A 26,243-nucleotide genomic window follows, 5' to 3' on the forward strand; every position below is an offset into this window, starting at 1 on the left:
AGGGTTCTTGGCGGCCGGCTGGCAGGCAGGCGGTGCCACCTTCCTGTGGTAGGATCTTCTTCTCAAAGGGCTCCAATGGTGGGGGAGCTGGGGCCGGCACCGCAGGAGGATAGCCCTGGGGAGAGGCAGACGGGGCGCGGGACTTCGGAGGCCTATAGGTGGCCGAGTCATGCCGCAGCAGGATATGTTTGATGGCCTCAGTCTGCTTCTTCACCATCGAGAACTGATGGGCGAAATCCTCGACAGTGTCGCCAAAGAGCCCCCCTTGGGAGATGGGCGCATCGAGAAAGCGGACCTTCTCGGCATCATGCATCTCCGTAAGGTTGAGCCACAGGTGCCACTCTTGGACCACCAAGGTGGACATCGTCCAGCCCAGGGCGCACACCGTGACTTTCATCGCCCGTAGAGTGAGGTCGGTTGCGGTATGCAGTTCCTGCATAAGCCCTGGGTCGGTCCTACCCTCGTGCAGATCTGTGAGGATGGCCATGGTGTGCAGGGCAGAGGCGGCCTGACCCGCGGCATTGTAAGCCTTCGCCACGAGTTACGAAGAAACCTTACACGCCTTGGAAGGGAGCCTTGGTCGGTTCCTCCAGGTGGCTGCGCCCTGCGGGCATAAATGCACCGCAATGGCGTGCTCTACCTGGGGAAGCTCGACACATCCCTTAGCCACTCCGCCATCGAGGGTAGTTAGGGTGGATGAGCCGGCGAAGTGTGTACGGGCAGAGAAAGGTGCCTTACACGACTTCATGAGCTCCTTGTGCACTTCTGGGAAGAAGGGCACTGGGGCACGGCACAGCCGTGAGTCGCGGTCCGAGCCCAGAAACCAATTATCTAGCTGCAAGTGCTCCGGGCAGGGCAGAGGGTTCCACTCAAGCTCGATGTTCGCAGCCAAGAGCTGGAGCTCAGAAGATTGTCCGCTTCTAAAAGCAGAAGCCCACCATCCGATGCTGCAACCGATAACTCATCCGCATCGTGAGCTCCAAACAAGATATTAAATCCGCCCTGAAGCGAACCACCTACCTCGCTCATGAACTCTACCGGGAAGAAAGAGCGTGCTGGGGGCTGGGAGGTCTGCGGGGACTGAGCCGGCGGGAACACTCCCATATCCACATCCAGATCGCCTGTGGCACTCACCGATGCAGCCACCTGAGTCTCAACCCAGGATGGACTGGGTCAGGAAGCAGCCACGGTGGCAATCTGCTTCATGAAGAAGGAAGAGAGCCATGACCGCAATGTTCTCATGCGATACCGCTGCTGGAGCGCCAAACCTGCCAAAATGGAATGGTGGACGGTGGTCGTGATGACGGCCGTGCACACTGGGTATGTGACCCAGGGAAGAAGGAAACCGCTCTTTTGCTGAACTCTTGGGTACCGCAGCCACTTGGGCATGCGGCGAAATTAAATGAAAAGGAAACAAAAGATTCTCCTCCCAGGCCTCCACCGGGGGATGGATTGGTCTGCTTACCAGCTCCAGAGCAGCTTGTTTCATCGTCCCTGGGTCGCCCGTCTCAGGGGTGCTTCAAAGCCTTTTGCTGGTTCTTGGCGGCCGGCAGTGAAACGGGTGGAGTCTGCTTCCTACAGGTGGGATCCATGCCGGGGCCGGGCTGTGGCGGAGCCGGTGCAGTCACTGCAGGGGGATGCCCTTGGTGATGAGCAAACGGGGTGCGGGATCTTGAGCCGTGCTGGGGCAGGATGTGCCGGATAGCCTCCATCTGCTGCTTTACCGCCGAGAACTGCTGGGCAAAGTTCTTGACGGTGTCACTGAACAAGCCAACCTGGGAAATGGGGGCACCAAGGAACCATGCCTTGTCGACCTCTCCCATCTCGACCAGGTTGAGCCAAAGGTAGCGCTCCTGGACCACCAAGGTGGACATCGCCCGCCCGAGAGACCGTGCCATGACCTTCGTCGCCCGGAGAGCGAGGTCGCCGAGCGCAGCTCCTGCATCAATCCCGGGGCGGAACTACCCTCATGCAGTTCCTATAGTGCCTTGGCTTGGTGGACTTGCAGGAGAGCCATGGCATGCAGGGCAGAGGAGGCTTGTCCAGCGGCACCATAGGCTTTGGCCGTCAGGGACGACGTAAACCTACAGGCCTTGGACGGGAGCTTTGGGCGCCCGCACCAGGTAGCGGCGCTCTGCGGGCATAGATGCATTTCGTGCGCCTTATCCACCGGGGTAGATCGCCAAATAGCCCTTGGCCGGCCCACCATCGAGGGTAGTGAGGGCGGGGGAGCTGAAAGATCGGGACCGGGTAGTAAAAGGTACCTCCCATGACCTTGTCAGCTCCTGGGGCGGGGCGTGGCTGTGAGCGGCGCCGCGAGCCCAGGAACCAATCATCGAGCCGCGAGGGTTCAGGGGAGAGCGGAGGGTTCCACTCTAGCTTTCTTACGAAGGCAAGCCACGACTGCAATGTTGCCATGGTCATGTTCTCGCAATGAGTACATGATCCATCCACGAACGCTGTCTCCACGTGGGTAGCGCCCAGACACAAAACACAGTGATCGTGACCATCAGAAAGAGAGAGATAATGACCGCAACCAGGAATAACACACAAACGGATAGGCATCTTTAAAAAGATGCATCTTTAAAAAGACGTTCCGTGTGTGCCGCTCTTTTAGAGAAATATACTGTTTTTTAGAATATACTCTTTTATTTCTGCCGAAGCACCCAGAGGCGTTCTCTGCAGTACACCAGTGCAGAGGGGGGAGAAGCCGCTGAAATGCGCCGTCAGATCCAGCAGAGGTGAATGAACAGCGTGGGAATTCAGCTCAGTGATCATCGACCGTTTGGCTCCGAAGAGAAAATCTGAATGAGTGGTTGCATACCAGCTCCTTTTATACCCGTATGTTCGGGGGAGTGGTATGCAAATACCACTCGCCAATTTTCATTGGCCTTTTTTCAAAGACCAGAGGTGTTTCGGGCTCCCAAGAGTGACCCCTAGCGTCACTACACTGACACAACGTCGAGTGAGTGACAGACAGGGAACATAAATTACACAGCTCAGATGGCAACATGAACATTGTGGCAAGGAAAACACTTCTGGACTACGTTTAAAAAAAATAATTATAATTGAGCACAAAAATGTAATGTGGTGTAACTGCCCCCAGACAGTAAAAAAATAAAATAAAAAAAAAAAAAATCACTAAAAGCTGAAATTCTTGAAAAAAAAAAAAAAAAAATGTTGGCATGAGAATTAAATATCAATATTTGCAAAATTAGTAAATATCAATATATTTTTTATGAAAATGCACATTTTGTTCAGGTCATATGGATTAACCCTGTGAAAACTTTTTGATATTCTTTACTCAAAAATTCATGATATATGTAAAATATATATATATATATATATATATATATATATATATATATATATATATATATATATATATATATATATGATTATTATTAATGCTATATACTAATTAATGAAATTAAGTTTTGTACATTCTCATGTATTCAAGGTGTAAGGAAAGTATTTCAATACCTTTTACTTCACGGTTACACCAAATTAAATTTTTAAAGTAATTAAATCTTTTATTTATTTCTTCTTTTTTTTTTTTTTTTGGAAGAAATGCTATAAATGCTTTTACATTTTTTTTAAATCAACAGACCAAAGATTACATTTCTACAAATTTGTTTTAAACTAGATTTATAAAAGATTTTATAATGTTTATCACCTTTATTGTTATATTTATATTAAAATAAACTAAATAAATTAAGCACAAAAAATAGTACCACTGTCATCTAATAAAATATTTAACAATGCAAATGAAATAATCTTAAAAACAGGTTTAATTTCTTTAAAGAAACTAAGTGTATGTATATATATATATATATATATATATATATATATATATATATATATATATATATATATATATATATATATATATATATATATATATAATTTCTTTAAAATAAAAAATTTATTTCATTTTTTTATGAGATTCACCCTTAACCCTAGAATGCAAAAAGGGGTTCAAATTAACCCAAAGGTGTCTGATGTTTGAAGATTTTATCAATAAAAATATTTATCTCCTTGATGAAAATCCACAAAAATCTTGTTTGTGATCCTCATTAATGTCATTTTCATATTTCTTGGTCATCGTTTCAGAAAAAAATAAAATTTTACTATTACTACCTCAAGACTGCATAAAAGGGGTCAAAATGACACATTTGCATTTCCTATGGAATTCTGACTTCACATTGTATTTTTTCTTCAAGTTTCTTGAACTATTTTTATTTTTTTCTATTTATGACAGATACATTTTGAAGCACTGCCATACAGATATTTTAAATTATGTTTTAATCAGCTTGCTACAGTAGCAAACTACTTGAGCTAATGTTGCTAGCAAATTTTAGCAAGTTGGTAAGTTTTGTCTGGAAGTATTGTGTCTTTTAAACTTAAAAAAATATGACATATTTTGAAACATAGACATTCAAATATTCTAAATCAGGTAGCAAGCAAACTATTAGCAAGTTATCTATTAGCAAGATATGCTCGCATATACAGCAGAGGAGGCTTTGGAAATGTTCAATAAGACACACAATGGATTTGAAATCAAAATCGAAGTACTCAGATGATGAGGATCCAGAGTACAGACCAGGTTGTTCTGGAGATGACTGCCATTGTGACAAAGTATTGTGTTGTTTGGTGTGTTATTGAGAAGCAGATGAGATTTAGAACAGTGGAGAAAGCTGTTCCCTGTCTGTCACTCACTCGACATTGTGTCGCTGTAGTGACACTAGGGGCTCACTCTGGAGAGCCCCAATCACCTTTGCTTTATTCAGAAAAGGCCAATGAAAATTGGCGAGTGGAATTTGCATGCCACTGTCCACCAAAGACATACGGGTATAAAAGATGGCATGCACCACTCATTCAGACTTGTTCTACGGAGCTGAGCGCATGTGTGTGTGTGTGTGTTCGTTCGTGTGTTGACATCTTCTGCTGCTGGAATTTACGGCGCATATCAGAAGTCACCCTTGCACGGTCGAGTGTTATGCTGATTGGTTTCTGGCGAAGGGAGCAATACAGCCCATTCCCATAGCCGAGTATTATTTTATCGTGCCAAAGAGAGGGGGAGGGTCGTGCCCAATCTTGGATCTGTGTGCTTTGAACAAAGCCTTACACAGGCTTCCGTTCAAGATGTTAACGCCGAAGTGCATCCTGGCATCAGTGCGACATCAGGATTGGTTCATGGCCATCGACCTGAAGGATGTGTACTTTCACATATCAATCCTTCCTCAACATAGACCCTTTCTTCGTTTTGCCTTCGAGGGAAAAGCATACCAGTACAAGGTCCTCCCTTTCGGTCGGTCCCTGTCCCCTCGTGTCTTTACCAAGGTCGCAGAGGCTGCCCTGGCTCCGCTGAGGGAGAAGGGCATTCTCAATTATCTCGACGACTGGCTAATCCTAGCTCACTCACGAGATCTATTGTGTGCGCACAGAGACCTTGTGCTTCAGCACCTCGACCGACACGGGCTTCAGGTCAACTGGGAGAATAGCAAGCTCTCCTGTCTGTTTTGGAGGACAGCAGAAGGGGAAAGCTCTCCAAGCAGAGGCTAGCCCATTGGATTGTGGATGCCATTTCTCTTGCATACCATTCTCAGGACTTGCCGTGCCCCTTGGGAGTCCGGGCGCACTCCACTAGAGGTGTTGCGTTCTCCTGGGCACTGGCAAGGGGGGCCTCTCTAGCAGACATATGCAGAGCTGCGGGTTGGGCTACATCCAATACCTTTGTGAGGTTTTATAACCTATGCATAGAACAAGTTTCGACCCGAGTGTTATGGGGTAAAAGCAGGTAGACCGGGTGGCCAGTTGGGTGTATTGCTTGCATTGTGCTTTTCCCCTTTTGAGGTGATAATGTGTGCTATCTTGTCCACAACAGTTCTCTGTAACTGGTGAACACTGGACGCTTCTTTAATTCCTTAAGCACTATTCGGTGGTGAACTCGGCGGAGGAGTAAGTCGCCAGGCCCAGTACTCGTGGTTTGCCCCTTTTCAGGTGAGCCCATGTTCTGGGCTCAGTGCTCCATACGTGGTGATTTCCCCCTCGGTAATCCCGTATAATGCGTTTCCACTGTTCGGTTTCCCCTCAGATGAACCCTGTGTTTCCCCTTGTCAGAGCTCTGCTCTGCCTCGGCCACTGTGTACACTCTCCGTAGATAGGGTCTTCCCAGTGGTTTCATTCCATATGTGAACATCCCCGTCGGTAAGTCCATGTGAGGTATTCTCCACATGTTAACCTCCCTCTGGTAGGATGTGGTCTCCGTAGTGCTCTCCTTCCTGGAGAGGGAAGAGCACTTCCCAAGCGCTATTCTAGCAGGTACTCGGCAGGAAATTGCTTAATACAAAAATCAGGAAAGGCCACCGCCTGTAGCGTCCTCGGGTAAGTCCTCCTCCCACCCTTATTGGGACCTGGGTGATGCCTTGCCTAACTTGCTGGAAGGTCACGACGTGGTCAAGCGATCACTGCGAGGCACGCAGCAGCCTGCCTGTGTCCGCTGTGTCGAGTGAGTGACAGACAGGGAACGTCTTGGTTACTGATTTAACCTCTGTTCCCTGATGGAGGGAATGAGACATTGTGTCCCTCCTGCCGCAGCATTGAACCGATCGCTGACATGGCCAGGACTCTCTCTCGGCTCCTCAGCACAATTCTGAATGAGTGGTGCACGCCATCTCCTTTTATACCCGTACGTCCGGGGCGGAGAGTGGCATGCAAATTCCACACGCCAATTTTCATTGGCCTTTTCTGAATAAAGCAAAGGTGATTGGGGCTCTCAAGAGCGAACCCCTAGTGTCACTACATCGACACAACGTCTCGTTCCCTCCATCAGGGAACAGAGGTTACATCAGTAACCAAGACGTTTTCAGTATTAGATGTTTTGAATGTGTTTGTGATAAAGGCTCAGAATGAGTCGGTTAAGGAAAAGTTGCAATTATTATAAAGAATACCAAATTTCATATTTTAATTTTAAAACATTAAAAGTGAACAAATGAGCAAGAATTAAACATTAAAACAATCTAATTAATAAATTCTTGGAGATAAAGATATAAACAGGATACCTTTACTTGGAAAAAAATCTATTGAAACCACAAGGGGTAATTTTGACCCTCTTTATGCATTCGCGCAAGTTTTTTGGGCCATGCATTCTAGGGTTAGATAAGCCATTTATAGGTTGACTTCCCAACAAGTGTATAAACACTATGGCTCTGTAGCACTTTCAAAACATTGCTCTATTTGAGCAATATTCTTTTAAATACTGTATGGTTCGACTAGTGGTATAGAAATTACCCACATCAGCTTTAAACTACCTGACATACATGTTTCTTTATTGTTTCTCTGAATAAGCTCTATTTGAATGCATTGCTATTATATAGTGGTTAAAATTCCTTTCATGTACTTGATTCTACTTCCATGTTATTAGTGATAAAGTCCTGGTTTGCAATAATTTTGAATGCCAATTGCCAGCTAATTTTTAAGGTGATTTGGATGACTCGTTTTGGATTTCGACTAATCCTTTCATTCCAGCTGCACATGAATAGCATTTAAGCTGGTTACATTGGGGTATGCATAACTGCTCTTGCTACTACAATAAAGTGACATCATGGAAAGTCAATTATAACCTCCTTTACAGTCCCTCTAATTAGATCATGTAATTATTCATTATAAATAACTTGACCATTATTTCACAAGCTGTAGTGTGAATCCCGGTAATTAAATGGCTATAATGGCACGGGTGGAAATATATGCAATTGGTAGACATCAGGAATTCAGATTTCTCTTTCAGTAAGCCCAATAATTGAAGGCTAATATGGTCGAAGATTAGTAATTGATTAATTAATAGATTTAGTGATGTGGAAACAAAGCAACCAAGCGGATCATATTTCACACCGAATTACAGCTTAATGTTAATACATGTTTATCATGGGGCAACGGGACACAAGACCCTTCTTCACATGACAAAGGTTCAACATATTGCATCCTCTGTGGTTTCATTTTCTTGATGTACCTTGTTTCCAGAAATGCCAAAAAATATCACAAAAATATTAGGGTGTTTATTCAACTATATGGGTATTTTTGGCCCTGTGGACTTTTAGAAAATAAACTCTCTCAGAACACACTTTTCCCACTCTCAATAATTTGTTACATTTGTCTATGAATAATGGTGAGTATACATGCATCACAGGAGAATTGTGTCATTGTATTTTTTTCTGAAACGTCATGAACATTTCCACCAGAATGTCATGTCCACCACATCCCTATTTATGTATTGTGTTTGATAACCACCACATTCTGTTTTGGAAATGATGGGAATGGAAATAACATTTGAAACATTCTTGGAGTGAAATGGTAGACTCCTTGTCTTTCTATGGTAAATTTCATAACTACCACTTTATGTATTCTAGGTATATTTTTGTTTTTAGCTTGACAAAATTACGGAGTGATTGGATGCACAATAAAAATATTCTGCTCACAATTGATATTTAACTCCATTCTCCACATGAATGAATGAAGGTCTAAAAAAAGAATGCATATTCCGAAAGTCAACTTTGTAACCATAATCCTCAACATCAGAATCAAAGAATTTCTCCAGGAAGTTGCCAAAACGGACCAGGAGTTTGAAAAATGGCTGTGACCTAGATGTGTCAGGGGTTATGCTCATGTTTCACCTGAACAGAGGTCAGTTGATACTGATGTGAGAAATTGGATTTGTCTCTGGAGTCAAAAGGTGAGCATGAAAGACAGGACAGAAGACTCAAGGCAAAGACACACTAACAAGACTCACCTCCACACCACTATGAAACTGTCAGACCCAATGCATTTATCACATCACAGGTCATTAATGACCCTTTCTTGTTTGGATCACTTTGTTTAAGGACGAATTTGTTTGGTCACCACATGAATTATGTCACATTCAAAAGCAATTCTGCAATTTTAGCACAACTGATATATATAATAAAAAATTATTAATTACTGTATATTGAAGCTGGAGACTCTCAGAATTGTTCTGATGGGGTTGATTGCACCAGCCATGCATAATTTAAAACATAGTGTAGTTGTTGCATTAATGGGCACTAAGTTGCAACTTACACACAACTAAATATTTTTGGATTGCACCATTAAACTTAGAAAGAGATATTTCACATTATATTAAAAGAGTAGTTCACAGAAAATCACATTATAGTACACAAATAAAACAAATAACCATTCATTCTTATGTAGGCTATATATGGTAATACTAGACAATGTGTTAAGTTAACGTGAACATTACTACACTTATATTAGCATAATATTTATGGAAAGAAATATATTTCTTACACATTTTACGCTGTTGTGGCAGCGGGGGCGTGGTCAAGCATCTTTCCGGAGAGAGAAAGCGGTAAGGGCGCTTACACCTGAGCTAAATTATGTCTAACACCTGTCTCTAATTTCAGTGAGCACGGGGAGAGTGGCATAAATAGAGCCAGACCGCAAGTAGACGAGAGAGAGAACCTGGGCACTGATTGTGAAGCCTAGAGTTTTATTGTTGCAAAGTTGAGAGTTTATTTTGTGAAGTAGCTTGTGGATTTTTTAGACTGAGTTATTGAACAGCGTAAAAGCCTTGAAAGACTGTATTTGCTGCAGTGAGGAAAATAAACGCTTACCTGAACCAGGAAAAGCTGCTTCTCGCCTCCGCTTTACACTGGTGCCGAAACCCGGGACTGAAGTTTGGTTGAAAATGGATGGAAGTCGCCCCATAGAGTCCTCCCAGTTGGCGGAGATCCTCCAGGCCCTCGCTGGCCTACATTGGAGCCACCAGCAATCCCTGCTTGAGCTTCAGCAAGATCAAGACCGCCGGTTTGTGGAGCTCATGCATGCTCAAGCAGCGGCCCGACTCATTCCGCTACTGTCCGGGGAAGCCCAGCTTGCAGCTCAACAACTAGCAGCGATGAGCCTCCTGGCCTACGGAGACTTAAAGTAAGCCATCCTGCAACGGGTTCCTGTCTGGAAGAAAGTCGTCAGTGCTTCCAGAGCCTGAAGTTGGAGAACTCCGACTGCCCGTTTGCCTTCGCCCAGCGGCTCCACGATGCCTGCTGAAGATGGTTGCTAGCGGGGGACCGCGGCGTCGACGCAATCATCGACCAGGTGGTACTGGAGCAATTAATACGACAACTGCCAAAAGGGACAGTGGAGTGGGTCCAGTGCCACCGCCCGGCGTCGCAGGAGGAAGCTATCCGGCTTGCGGAGGACCACATGGCTGCGATCCCGAGGGCGGAAGAGCCCTCCCTTTCTCTCTCTCTTCCCCCTGTCTCATTCCCCTCCCCTATCTCCTCTCATTCTGCTCTCTCTCCAGGTCCCGTTCCTGCCCCACGCAGATGAGGAGGACTTCAGCCATGGAGACCAGTTCCCCGGGTGTGGGAGGCGTCACCTTCCCCTATACCAATGCCCCGCCGCTCTCCCCCTCGGGGGGGGTACCCGCCGACACAAGTGCGGGCATAGCGCCTGGGCCGGCCTGCCGGAGGTGCGGAGACCCGGGCCACTTCCGAGATCAGTGCCCTCTGATGGAGCTGGGGACAGTGGTGCGGGTCTCTGACCTCCCACAGGCTGCCCCCGACCGGGCCGGAGTGTACCAGATACCGGTAAGTGTCAAGGGGGGTACTCACCAAGCGTTGGTGGACACCGGGTGTAATCAAACCACTATCCACCAACGCTTGGTTCAACCCGAGGCATTGGTCACAACTAAAACGGTGAAGGTGAAATGTGTACACGGGGATATTCACAAGTATCCAGTGGTGACCCTGACAATTAAATTTCGGGGGAAAAAGCATAGAGTGGAGGCTGCGGTTAGTTCCCACCTCACCCATCCGCTGATTTTGGGGACTGATTGGCCTGATTTTAGAGTTTTATTAAAGGGAATTTGCGCGGATGGGTCCTGTGTGAAAATAGGGAGATGTGTGATGTGCGATGCTCTGGCAGGGGAGGCGGAGCCGGGGCCGTCCTCGACAGCTCCACATCATGATGATGAGAGGGGGGGAGAGGCTGCAGCCCCTCCCCTTCTCAGGGAATTCCCTGACGGGGATTTCCCTTTGGAGCAATCGCGAGACAAACCCTCAAACACGCCTTTGACCAAGTGAGAGTCATCGATGGTCAACGACTCCAGCCTGACATCGCACTTTCATACCCCTATTTTGCAATTATAAATGAGCGGTTGTATCGAGTGACACAGGACACTCGGACCAAAGAGGATACAACCCAACTGTTGATTCCAAGGAGCCGTCAGGAAATGGTATTCCAGGTGGCTCATTATAATCCCATGGCAGGTCACCTAGGAGAAAGGAAAACACTGAACCGTCTAATAGCCCGTTTCTATTGGCCGGGCATTGGCGGCGATGTCCGCAGGTGGTGTGCAGCATGCCACGAATACCAGCTGGTTAACCCACCGGCCACCCCAAAAGCGCCATTGCGCCCTCTCCCTCTGATCGAGGTCCCCTTTGAGAGAATTGGAATGGACCTCGTCGGGCCATTAGAACGGTCAGCACGCGGACATCGCTTTGTATTGGTCCTAGTGGACTATGCAACGCGATATCCGGAAGCAGTGCCTCTTCGCAACATCTCAGCACGCAGTGTTGCGGAGGCACTCTTCAAAATAATCTCCTGGGTGGGGATTCCGAAAGAAATCCTCACCGATCAAGGCACAACATTTATGTCACGAACACTACGCGAACTGTACGAGTTATTAAATATTAAATCGATTCGCACCAGTGTATACCATCCTCAAACGGATGGCCTGGTGGAACGATTTAATAAAACCCTCAAAAACATGATTCGTAAGTTCGTGCACGACAATGATAGAAATTGGGATAAATGGCTCGACCCCCTGTTATTCGCAGTACGAGAGGTCCCGCAAGCCTCCACTGGCTTCTCCCCATTCGAGCTGCTGTATGGGCGACGCCCACGCGGTGTGCTTGATGTAATGCGAGAGGCCTGGGAGGAAGGACCTTAAAACAGTAAAAATGAAATTCAGTACGTTCTTGATCTTAGAGCAAAACTCCACACCTTGGGGCAACTAACACAGGAAAATTTGCTCCAAGCTCAAGAACGACAGCGCCGACTGTATGACAGGGGAACTCAGCTAAGGGAATTTGCACCGGGAGATAAAGTGCTTGTATTGCTTCCCACATCGAGCTCTAAATTACTCGGCAAGTGGCAAGGACCCTTTGAGGTCACACGACGAGTGGGAGATCTCGATTATGAGGTTAAACGAACCGATAGAGGGGACGCATGTCAAATATACCACCTCAATCTCCTAAAATTGTGGAGGGAGGCGGTTCCCCTGTCATTGGCTACGGTAGTTCCCGAGATGGCGGAGCTCGGACCGGAGGTGAGTTCAAAACATAAACAGTTCACCCCGGTCACTTGCGGAGACCACCTCTCACCGAGCCAACTCGTGGAGGTTGCAACAGGAGTTTGCAGATGTGTTCTCCCCTCTACCGGGACGTACAAACCTCATCCATCACCACATCGAGACCGAGCCGGGGGTGGTGGTACGTAGCCGCCCCTACCGACTACCCGAACACAAAAAGAAAATTGTTCGGGAAGAATTGGGTGCAATGCTCAATATGGGGGTAATAGAAGAATCCCACAGCGATTGGTCCAGTCCAGTTGTTCTAGTGCCTAAGAGCGATGGGTCTGTGCGATTCTGTGTGGATTATAGGAAAGTCAACGCGGTGTCTAGATTTGATGCATATCCAATGCCTTGCATTGATGAGTTGCTCGATCGGTTGGGCACTGCTCATTTTTATTCGACATTGGATTTGACGAAGGGTTATTGGCAGATCCCCTTGACACCAATTTCCCGTGAGAAAACCGCCTTCTCCACACCGTTTGGATTACACCAATTTGTGACACTTCCGTTCGGTTTGTTTGGAGCCCCGGCTACATTTCAGCGTCTCATGGACCGAATCCTCAGACCGCATTCAGCTTACGCCGCTGCCTATTTAGATGACATCATCATTTATAGCAATGATTGGCAGCGGCATATGCAACATCTGAGGTTGGTTCTGAGATCGCTGCGCCGAGCGGGACTCACAGTGAATCCGAAGAAGTGCGCGATTGGACGGGTGGAGGTATGGTATCTGGGGTTCCACTTGGGCCACGGGCAGGTGCGTCCCCAAATTGACAAGACAGCGGCGATTGCGACCTGCCCGAGACCCAAGACCAAAAAGGGGGTGAGACAGTTCCTGGGGCTGGCTGGCTATTATAGAAGGTTCGTGCCTAATTTTTCGGACGTCACCAGCCCGCTGACTGATCTCACTAAAAAGGGAGCTCCAGATCCGGTCCAGTGGACGGAGCAATGTCAACGGGCGTTCACGCAAGTTAAAGCCGCACTTTGCGGGGGGCCGCTTTTACATTCACCTGACTTCTCTCTCCCTTTTGTTTTACAGACAGATGCTTCAGACAGGGGGCTGGGGGCCGTACTCTCGCAGGTGGTGGAGGGGGAGGAGCGCCCGGTGCTGTACATTAGCCGTAAGCTCTCGTTAAGGGAAACTAAGTACAGCACCGTGGAAAAGGAGTGTCTCGCCATCAAGCGGGCGGTCCTCACTCTCCGATACTACCTGCTGGGGCAGGCCTTCACCCTCTGCTCGGATCACGCCCCACTCCAGTGGCTCCACCGCATGAAAGATACTAATGCCCGGATCACCCGTTGGTATCTGGCTCTTCAGCCGTTTAAGTTCAAGGTGGTCCACAGACCGGGGGCGCAGATGGCTGTCGCCGACTTCCTTTCCAGGAATGCGGGGGGAGTGGTAGGCAGGCCGGATGCCGCCCCGGCCTGAGCTGGGCGGTGGGGATATGTGGCAGTGGGGGCGTGGTCAAGCATCTCTCCAGAGAAAGAAAGCGGTAGGGACGCTTACACCTGAGCTAAATTATGTCTAACACCTGTCTCTAATTTCAGTGAGCACGGGGAGAGCGGCATAAATAGAGCCAGACCGCAAGTAGACGAGAGAGAGAGCCTGGGAACTGATTGTGAAGCCAAGAGTTTTATTGTTGCAAAGTTGAGAGTTTATTTTGTGAAGTAGCTTGTGGATTTTTTAGACTGAGTTATTGAACAGCGTAAAAGCCTTGAAAGACTGTATTTGCTGCAGTGAGGAAAATAAACGCTTACCTGAACCAGGAAGAGCTGCTTCTCGCCTCCTCTTTACAACTGTATATAAATGTAAATATATGAATTTTAGAGACCGGGTGCATGTTTTATTGTTTATTTTTATTTATTTATTTATTTTTATTTCACAGTATGCCCACCTCTTCATATATATATTACAACTGACAGTTACATGAGGCAAAAAAAAAAAATAAACGTTTAAACCATCAACTGCAACAAGTTAAAACTGAAATGTATGGCTTTTCAACAGTAAAGTTTGGCTCAGTAAAAGCAAACATCATATTTTGTGACCACAGATTACTTCATGGAGATCTTACAACTTAATTGCTAAGCAGGGATGGCACTAAATTCACGTGGCCCAGGATTAATTTCTCTAGGTGGGCTCTCTCTGCCTCAGGCCCAATAAGTAGACTATTTGTACCATAGAGTAACCTACTTACTCTAAAATGTTAGTTCTTTAAAAGGTATAATTGTATGTATATCTCAGGGAAATTATTTCGTTTCATAGAGCTCCACTCCAAATTGTATCCTGAGCAGATCTCTTAGGCGTACAAATGCAGAGCATGCACCCTATATCTGAACTTTCACAAACGCAACAGACAAGGTCTTCCATGGACTTGTAATGGGGTCTACAATCTCGGCATCCATAAAGCTATTTCCCTGTTCAATCACTCATACTCTGAAGGAGTTAAGAAGGTCTGCTGGTGGGTTATCTCTGTCTCCAGCTGCACTGACCAGACCTCTGGATCCACTAACACCTTCACAGAGTAGATGTGTGTGGCTTCAAAGGAACAGAAAAGGTCTTAAAAAAAAAAAAAACAAAAAAAAAAAAAAAAAATTTGCTCTATGAAACTATTTACTCAAGATAGCCTGCTTCCTTCCTTGATTAAATTTATTGTTGTTCTAAACGCCTTAAAATCAAATATTTGAAATAATGCAGGCTGTGAAAACAATAACAATAAAGGTTTCCATCCATTTAACTTGCCATAATAATAATTTTGTTATTTCAACTTCAATTAACTCAATTAATTTCCTTAAAAGTTGTCAAAAATGTGCAATAAACATATCACTGCAAGTTGGAACTTTTGGCATCACTTTGATTTAACTTAGAAGTTTAATGCAGCAATTGAACTAATATCAATTTTAAACTATTTCAACATTTTAATTTTTAGTGGGTTGCATTTTTTTGTGCCCCCTCCAAACAAAAAAAAAAAAAAAGAAAAGGTAACACTTTTCAATAAGGTTGTATTTATTAAAATTAGTTAACTACATTAGTTAACATGAACTAACAATGAACAATACTTTTTTCAGCACTTCTTGGTTGTTGATGTTGATTTCTAAATATACTAATTCATTTTTAAAATGAGAAGTGTTATATTTTAACATTAGTTAATTCATTATGAACTAACAATGAACAACAGTATTTTTATAAATTAACATCAACCAAGATTAATACATAATTTAAAAATAGTGTTAATTGTTAGTTTTTGATACCTAATACATAAACTAATGTTAACAAATAGAACCTGAATGTAAAGTGTTACCAAAAAATACACTGTGGCATATTGGTTAGAGCCACCTGCCACACTGAGCTGTAGTGTTCAGTCAGGAGATGCAGATTTGAGTCTGGCCTGTATCATGTGCCAGTCCTATCTCCCCTCTCTTTACCTAATAATTTCCTGTCCACTTTGCAAAATTACATTTAAAGGTGATGTGTGCAATTTTTTGAAATGTGAAATACTGTCTAATATCCCAGCTTACAATGCAGAGATGACTTTAAGTAAGGTTGATTCCCTGAAAAGTGCAAACACTGTGGTATTATTAAAACATTTCTAAATTTTTTTTGAGCATCTTGACCAGCCAAGCGTACAGTTGCAACATTGGCTCACCAATGGCACAAGTTTGGGCAGCCTGATCTCATTAAAATAACATGATTGTGGCAAAATTTTTGCTACATGAAATTACGTGGTTCATTTCATGTTTCACTGCAGTTTCGTGAAATATCCACTGTGTGACGCTAAAAGAAAGTGAAATGTTCTCCCAAACAGATGAGATTTTTAAGGTTAATGCTCTATGGAGATTTAAATCAACAAAACCTACCCCCTACCCTAAACCTTAAACCTAAACCTAACCGATAGTGTCATAAAAGGCAAAGGTAAGATGATTAACGCAATAGCTGAAGCAACCACATAATTTCATGGCAATTCTATGACACTTTTGTCTTACATGTTTTGCTGGACTCATACCTGGTCTTCCACATTTATAGTCCAACAGTAGATCTGTCCTACCATGCAAATGATTCACATTGAAATAAGCTTGTAAATAGTTGGTTATGTAATACAAATGTTAAAATGTATTGTCTTTCAAATGATGTGTTATAGTAAAAGTGTTTTGATGTCATAAGGTAGCACTGTGTGAGAGTGAAATGTGTTTATGAACTGTTAATCTGCCTCTTTACTCATTATTTGTGTGAAAGTGATAAAAAACTTTGTTGTTGTAGAGCGCTAGTTTGACCTGAAAACTGCTGTGATACGTACAACGAGCCACATAAACCTCATTTAGCAAAAATATAGCTATTGTAGCATGATTCTTTGAGACCAGGTTGAGTTTGGGCCACACTATCAAATTGTCCAGCCAGTGGCAGAGTGTTCAGGTCTGAAGACCTGTTTGAAAACAGTCATTATTTTTGCAATTCCATTTGGTGATGCTAATGGTGCAGAAATTACACACTTCACCTTTACAATGAGTTGCATGTCTACATGAGCACACCTGACCCATTCCAAGAAACACTAAAAAGTGATCTGAACATTCTGATAATGTTCTTGTTTTATAATTCATCTGATGAGGGGTTTATAATGTAGTTTGTTACAGAGATCTACAAGAAATGATGCAAGCACATGGTCTTGCCATAAGTACATAACAAAATCACAGGCAAAACAAACCCACCTACATCATCTGAACGGCATATTACAATTTTTCTTTAAATCAAAGGGGATCCATAACTGGCTTTTACAAGCCTGCATTGATGTGAGCACATCGGAGGAACAGAGTGTTTTTTATAAAAGGGACTGTAAATCATTCTCCCACCTGGTTAGATGGCTCCGCAAGGTTATCTTACTTCAGGCCACTAATCTGAGCAACACATAACGGGGCTGACAGTGAACTGAGAACTGCAGGAAATCAGAGTGTGCAACTGAGCAGAGCCCATAACATTTTCAGGAAAAACCTTCCTGCTTTTATCTGGGTGGCATCTGACACATCTGAGAATGAAATTTCCAACGTCCACACCTCGTAAATCAAACACTCACAAATCAATGTTTTCCCTTTGGAATGAAGACATAGTAAAATTGATTAGATCTGATAAGGGCTTTTTACAAATGCGTGTGTGTGTGTGTGTGTGTGTGAAATTACATTGTTGTAGAAATTAACTAGCTAGTCACATCTGTTTCTTGAAATCTTAGTAACTATATGGCACGTCCATCCTTCAAACCATGTTGGTTCAACAACATAGAGCTGTCATTTATGACGTTACGCAGGGGGTGGAGTAATAACTTTCTCGATTATTAAATTATAAAAGCTGTGTTCTCCCACAAAAACCTTGTGTGATAAAGCTCTCTCTCTTAACAGCCTTTAATTCCTTAAACGGCTGCATTCACGTCTACGTGACATTTCAGGACACCGCTTTCTGCAAAAACCCAGAATAAGCAGTTTTCTTAGGTGCATGTAAACTTGGTCAAAGTGTTGACAGAATGAGAGATATACAGTACATGGAATAAACTATATAGATATATAGAAGTCTCAGTGAAGTCAAATTATTTCCACACAGCAAACTAATTATGCTTCTATTCACAGGTGGAGAGCTGTAGTTTCAAACACAACACTTTGCGATGCTGTTTGCAAATGTTCATTGGAACTACGGTTTCAGGAAACACCAAATCGTTGAACTATGTTGGTAAGACGGAACTTGCTACCATAGTTGGATAACACAGCTTTTGAGAAATGCACCCCTGGCTGATGTCATAAATGAGATTTGAGAGCTACTGTCAAGGGAAAGATTTCAATGTCTGTTTCTACACACAAAGCTACCATATATCTTTAGAAGTCTTTGAATATAGCACAAGACATATGGTACCCTGGTACACACATTTTATGGTACTTACATTATTTTTGTAGTTTTTGGAGCTTGGAAGTGAGAATTATACCATTCATTGTAATTTTATTTAAAATGTAGGTTACTCTGCTTGGATATCTTGCAGAGTATCTCCTTCTTGTGTTCCACAGAAGAAAATCATGCAAGTTTAGAACAACATGCCGGTTTACATTTATGGGATAAACCATTCCTTTAATTACTGTCAAATGTTAATCACATTGTGTAAACACATTTGCTTTCCCCAGAAGGCATATTATTTTCCAAAACAGTCATTTGAATCTGAATGGGGCAACTAGCTTGATCTATATTGTACTGCCATCAGTTTGTCATCGATTTGTGCAGTTTTTCTTCATGCTTTCCCCATCTCTCTCTCATGTCTTTCATTCCTTACCAGCTGAAATGGCAGCATTTGTCAGAAAAATGGCATGCCTCCAATCAAATGTCCTTCCCCATGACATCTAATGGTCATTTGGAGGCTTTTATAGTGCTTGTGTGGGGTGGTATATTGTCAGTGCTCAGGTTGTGAGTGATCTGGGACTCACTGCTTAGAGGTTTTACCCTCTGTGTCATGGACAGAGTTGTCAACATAAGTGACCCTGATTGATGTCTGGACAGCATTGAGGATTGCTGCAGAAAACGCCAAGGTTTACAACGTTCTCCAGGACTGGCATAAGTAATTTTGTTTTTGCTTAGATATTCAAATAAGAAGTGATTTTTTGAATGGCAGAAACTTTGATAGCTCTACTTCAGGAGACACATATCATGATCTGAGTATAAAGCTTTGTGTATATTTAATTGAACTCGAGCACAAAGTCAGATGCAGGTTTATTTTATATTAAAGAGTATTACAACCCTAGTTTGATATACAGAGACAACAATAAATAAGCCATTCATGGGTTGAGCCCCCCCCCCCCCAAAAAAAAAAAAAAAACAAAACACTAGCACATTTAAAACTTTGCTTTGCCCAAAAAGTAGTGTTTTATAGTGCATTTGTTACGTCCTTGAGACGTATTTGAATGTTATGCAGGATAACATGAGTTATTGTTGTAATGCTGTAATATGCCTGCTGGAGGCATGTGTTCTGTGTGTTTTATTTCTTTCTTTAATTAAGGAGCTGAAGCAGCAGCTGCAAGCAATGACACCCTGATTGGAGATGCAGCCAGATCTCAGCTATATAAGGCAGAGTTCCTTCCGTGGAAGTGAGAGACTTTTGGTCTACTTGCCATGCACGTGTCATCAGGGATCTTTGAATCGACTGCCCCAGAAACTGTTGTGCTTGAACCTCTTTGTGAGCAGAGAGAGTTTTTGTGTGTTTTTCTATCATCTTGTGCTGTGTGCTAAGACTGAGGAAAATACTAAATTGCTTGACTTTATTTATAATTTTTGAACACTTTGTTGATATAGAAAATTGTAGGGAGGAGGACACCATTTTGTGTTTATTGACCATCTTTTTCTCCTGTTTTTGGCTAGTTAGGGAGTGAGGGTAGATTTCTGTTTAATTGTATTTTATCAAAGGTAAGATCGTTCCACTTCTAACTAGCTAGAATACCTTTTTTATTATTTTGGCCTGGTCCCCTCCTGAAGCCATCTTAGTTTGTATTTAAAACCATTAAAAAAAAAAAAAAAAAAGATATATCTTTGTTTTGAACTCATAAGTTGTGCAATCATTCTGGGACAGGAGACAAAGCCTCCTTAAAGGTTTTTTGTGTGTTTGTGTCCCCCTTGTTCCTCAAGCCCTAGACAAAAGAGAAACGGGACGTAACAACTGATATGTGGTTGTGTTCTGTGTGGTTGCTTGGACATAGCTAGGTAGTTGCTAGGGTGTTCTGAGGTGTTACAAGGTTGTTGTTTACTGGCCAAATTCAAAATAGCTCAAGTCAATAAGTTTCTATGATATTCTGGTCCCTCCTTCAATATAAGTCTAAACATTTATTTTGTCTGTTTTATTGTCCACCAGGCAAAAAGTATACATTGCTTTGAAAAGTAATAGAAGATCCCTAACTGTGCACTATACTGTATATCAAGCAGTCTGTTGGTTGAATGCAGATGGGGAAAAATACTTGTGACTTGAAAGATGTAACAATGTTTCCATATGTCTGTTGGTGACAGACTGGCATAACATGACTCTTAATAGCTTTCATTCATGTGTCCCTAGTGTAAATGATGGCTCAAATCACATGTACTGTAAATAATTTCCAATCATCAACACAGTATTTCACATAAGTATACCATTTAATATGAGAACGTTACAGTATATTAACGCTGTCTTTGTCTCAGTAATGAGACAGCTAGCATCAAAAGAACCGCTTTCAAAAGTATCCTTGTAAAGAGGTGTTAAAAAGTGTATGTGGTGTGTGCAAGTGTAAACAAACATGGGCAGTCAAGGCATTGATTTAAATTGAAATGTTATTTACAAGCTCTGTGCCATTGGTTTTTAACTAGCGAGTTGCAACCCAAAAATGGGTCTCGGACAGCAGGAAATAACAATGCTCCCTGTAAATGCAAATAATAATAATAAAAAAATATGGTAACACTTTACAATAAGGTTCTATTTGTTAACATTAGTAAAGGCATTAGGTATCATGAACTAACAATGAAAAATAGATTATTGCAGCATGTATTAATCTTGGTTAACCTAGTGTGACCCTGCGTCCACATGCGTGGATGCTGTATTTTGGCTTTGCAATACGCAACACTTAATTTCATTTAAACCGACTGATCTCAGTTCAGGAGACTCTGTACTGTCAGTAAAGGTTAAACTTTCAAAAAGTCATGTGACAAAACAACATGGCGCCGAGGAGTTTGTGTTTGGATGAAATGGCAACAAAACTACATATGGTAAGAAACCTAATGAAGTTTTTACATTGAAACCAGTTTGAGTTAATAGATTAGAGACTCTAGTTTCAACCGATGTGCCATTTGTTTTTTTAATTTGAGCAATTTATCGTGAAGAGGCACACTGTTAAACACAATGACTACATTTGTGGACTGTATGCTCAGTTTCAATTAAAATATCCAATATTCACTGTGCATTATCACATTGAGACAATGGTAATCCATACATAAATTCAGAATTTATAATGTATAATTGTATTTTAACATGGTTGGCAGTGACTTCATGATGCTGGCCAATACTTTGAATCATAATTATTTATGCAAATTTCTGATGTAATGTCTGTATTTCTAGAAAAAAAAAAAAAGAAAAAAAGAAAAAAGAATAACCAACACTCCTGGAAACATAATACACAATTTGATTAAAAAAAATAATACTAATGATATATTTTTTAAAAAATCTGATTTTCTATAGCTTGGTATTTAAAATTTCACAACTTGGTCTCTCTGTCCACATAAGTGGACATCAATTTTTAGGAAAACTATTTGGTCTATCATTTTTGTTTCTAGTTATAAATCAAAAAGGGGAATGGAAAATGTGCAGCAGTCGTGCAGGGGTCTCATGAGGTTAAGATTTTAAGCTAAGATGTAGATTTATGAAAATACAATTGTTCATTGTTATTTATGCTAGTTTTATTTTTATTTATTTATTTTATTTTTTTTTTACAAAATATCACTGCAATACAAATTTCCATTTACAAATGTTGAAATGAATATTAACCAAGATTAATAAATTCTGTAAAAGTATTGTTCATTGTTAATGTTAATAATGTAGTTAACTAATGTACAACCTTATTGTAATGTGTTAACAAAAACAATTACATACATTTGTGCATAGTTTGGCAAATATATGGGATATCAACTTTTAAAATGAAGAAAATGCTTTCCATGTCTTTTGTTGTTGACATCACAGGATGTACATAAATAAAAAAATGACCTAGACTATATTAAAACAGGTATTTTGAGTGAGGATAAACATGGTTTATGAAAACCAAAATTACTTTGAATTATTGGATGAGAAGAACGTGAAACTATCAAAATTAAGGAGACAATTAGAAAACAAAACTAAAATCAGTTTTTCTGTTCCTATTACATTTTCTGATTCATGTCTATTTTGCTTATTTTGGGCCTATGCAGTTGAGTTAATATTAACAAATATCAATAACTTTTCCCCCATCGCAGAACCGAGCTGTTCTGTATATATCCTGGAACCGTACTAAGAACCGTTTGGCACGATGGTGGAAAAGCGGCTTAATTTTTTTTTACATTTGACAATTTTGGTGCTGTGTTGGGTCGCCACTTAATGTCCAATGCAAAATCTGGGTCCTGATTAAAAAAAAGTTGTGTATCATTGCTCTATATGACAGGTTTACTCATGCACCCTTGCATGTATTCCTCTTTCATACTTACTATACTACCTGGCCAGCTTTACAATACACCTCCCATTCACAACAGCACATGCACATGTAGTGACTGCCCCATACATCATGGGATACAGAATCTTTAATCACTGAGCTCTCAAACATCAGGAATGAATTTTCCACTAGCAAAAGTGTGAAATTGTTTAGTTAATTGGAAACTGTTCTGGCCTTCTCTCTGAAAACTTAAAGCACAAGCTCTTAAATCAGGAGGCATTTTTCTTATTTTTAGAACATTCACTTTGTCACAGCCTTTGATTTCTTTATTGTTTCCCCTTTTCCACCATTGTCCTTGTCAGAATAAAAATAGAATTTGCTTTTATTTTTTGATCTCTAGCAATTTATCTGAAATGATTGCTGTTTTGACATTATATATCCAGACAAGGATACAGTGACCTCAATCACACTTTTACACACTTTACTGGTCCGGTTCAAGCATATGAGAAAGGGCAGCCAGTTAGCATCACTCAAAACCCCTGTAGTCTGGACATTAGAGCAGAGGGGGTCATGGAGGAGCTTCATTTGTTTAGTGCAGGTCACTCTTAGCTGGTGGTCTTTGCCTCGACCTGCTCTAAAAGACACATCTAAGTGCCTGAGAGAGAGAAAAAGCAGGAAAGTGCATTTTTTTTTATATTTCTTTCTTTACCCAGAGGAAAACTGTATTACTCTGAGGTAGCCCTTTCATAGCTCAGAAGATGTAATGGGTTGGTACATGTAAAGTTATATCCAGTTTTACAACTTTGTTGCCATGACAATGTAATGCTGTAAACCCTAAGCCCCTAGAATGACATTTAATTTTTTTTGGATTTAAACAACTTTACAGCTCAAATAATACACAAGTTTTAACAGAAGACTTAATGTAAGTGCTTTTATAAAATTATAAGCTTCACATTTCTGCGTTTAAACCCTCCAAAAATTTTCCCCATTCACTTCAATTGTAAGTGCTTCTTCGTAACCTATCTTTGCTTTATTTTTTTTATTTTTTTTTTTTTTTAAAGAAAAGGAGGGACGTGTCAATTTTTATTTTGTGGTAATCAACATTATGCTACACATGCTGTCTATTGAGCTTATCTTGTATTGAACCCACAATATTCCTTTAACCTCTTTAACTCTGGGGCATTTTTGGGCTGTTTTTACACACTCAAATTTAAAAACTGACCATTTTCACATACTGTGGACTAATCTGAAATGTAGGTGGTGCTCCAACACATTTTATCCCTCACAGATGTTCTTGTCCATAGACATTCAGTCTAATTTTCAGTTCATGCACCACCTCATCGAATATCTTGGCCTCAGAGTGGACTAGAAGCTCAATCTAAGTGTAATTAGAAAGCTGAGATCCTCCCCTTTGCGATGATGTAAATTTTATTTAATAGTCAATAACATATTTCTGATGATTTGTTTAGCATGCTTTTCTTGCTGGACCACATGTTTTGCTCTGGACATCTAAGATATAACATTGGATTATTCACACAAGCAAGCTCACAGACAAGCAAAAAAAATGGCAATTATTTTTTAGAAAACTGCCTAAGGTAAAAGCAGATATAAAGTTTTTAGCTATTTGAGCTTACAACAGCAGTGATTGCCGCATAAGAGACATTCGTATTTGAACATTGTAAGTGTGAACTTTTTCTGTGACACAGCATTAACAGCGGGTCTGCAATGCTGAAGAGTTTGCTCTCCATTCAATCTTATTCCTGTCTTGTAGAAACAGTTAAGATATCAAAGATATTTTTGTTGTTTAAACAACAGTTCATCCAAAAATTAAAATGCTGTCATCATTTACTCACCTCATATCATTCAAAACCCACATGACTGTCTTACTTAGACAATTACTTTCAAGCAAGATTTTCATAGCAAGATCAGTAAACTTCAGTAAATAATGATTTTAATGTCTGTTCTGTTCTCACACAATCATATGGCTTCAGAAGACTTGAAATAGAGTGCATGAGTTGTATGGACTACTTTTATGTTGCTTTAATGGTGCTTTTTGTCCTTTTTGGAACTTGACAACCCCTTGGTCCCCAACCACTTTCATTGCATGAAAAAGAGCAGCTTGAACATTCTTTAAAACTTCTTTTGTGTTCTACAGAAGAAAGTCATACAGGTTAGAAACAACCCAAGTGTGAATAAATGATGACTGAATTTTCATTTTTGGGTGAACTGTCTCTTTAAGTGATTCAGTCCCAGATATGAGCTCAATATTTCAGTTGTATAACATCTCATCTTAATGCATATAGTACACTGTGTTTGTGTGTACATGTCCACAGAGCTCACCAATCTGTGGTCAGTCTCTAAATAAGGGCTTTGTGGCTTAATCTGGCCACCGATCTAGACAGAAATAATGTATGTAAATGCAAACTCTTCCTCGGGTGAAATGTTACATCAAATCACCTCAGAGATTTGTTTAATCTCCTCATTTATCTGCTTGGCCAGTCAGATAAGCAACTCCTGCAGGGCTCTCAGTACAAGTTTATTTCTGTTCATGTGGATCCGTGCTTGACTCCTTTCAACATCTCACCATGGGGGAGAGGAGAGATGGAAGAGAATTTACCTAACTGGACAGAAGATGCAAGCTAGCGCTAAAGCAGACCTCAGCAAATGGATGATGGCATGCTTCTTAAAGGAATAGTTCAATTATGTCATTCCTTATGTTCAGTGTTGGGTATAATCTGATTATGGAATACAGATACTGTAGTATAATTACTTTCTAGTAAAAACATTAAACTGTAAATTATTGTAACAATGAATGACTTTCAGTTAAACTAATTAATTGACAATGATGAGGAAATAGACATTATTTTGAATGGAAAAAAAAACATTTTATTACTGTTAAAATTGTTTAAAACAGTTACTTAAAAGTAATTAGTATTGTGATTACTTTGAGAAAGCAATCTAATTGCAGTTTTAGCTAAGTAATTGGCAATATGTAGTGGATTACTTTTTAAAGTAACACCCAACACTGCTCATGTTCTAAATTGTATGACTTTGTCTTCAACTGAACACAAAAGTTTAGTAAAATGTTCAATCTGCTCCTTTCCTTGCAATGAAAATGAATAGAGATTGAGCTCCAGAAATGACAAAAAGCACCATAAAAGTAGTCAATTCAACTTGTGTGCTATTTTCCATGTCTTCTGAATCTCTACAATAGTTTTGCGTGATCAACAGACTGAAATAAGTCATTATTTTCTGAAAATATTCCCTTTTGCCAAATGTCAATAGTTCTCGCTTGTCTCAGCATTGTCTTCAAACCTGGCACAGCAAATCTTGACATGCCAAATTCATTATTTTTTTTTGTCTTTTTGGAGCTTGACAGCCTCAGTCCACTGTATGGATAAGAGCAGTTAGAATTTTCTGCTAAACCTCTCCTTTGGCGTTCCACAGAAGAAAGTCAGTCATAAAGGTTTGAAAAGACATGAGGGTGAGTAAAAGATGACATAATATTAATTGTTTAACCAACTCCTTTAAAGGAGAATTAAGCACCAAATATTTTGCTGGATTTTTCCTGTGCAGCTGATTTTGAGAGATTTCAGTATAGTGTTTGTATATGGAAAACTTATATGTCAGGGTTTTGATAGTGTGTAGGCTGCAGGCATTTAAGATGGAAAGGAAAGCATGCAATTTTTTAAAGCGTCTTTCA

Source organism: Myxocyprinus asiaticus, chromosome 16 (assembly GCF_019703515.2).
Source record: "Myxocyprinus asiaticus isolate MX2 ecotype Aquarium Trade chromosome 16, UBuf_Myxa_2, whole genome shotgun sequence".
NCBI lineage: Eukaryota > Metazoa > Chordata > Actinopteri > Cypriniformes > Catostomidae > Myxocyprinus > Myxocyprinus asiaticus.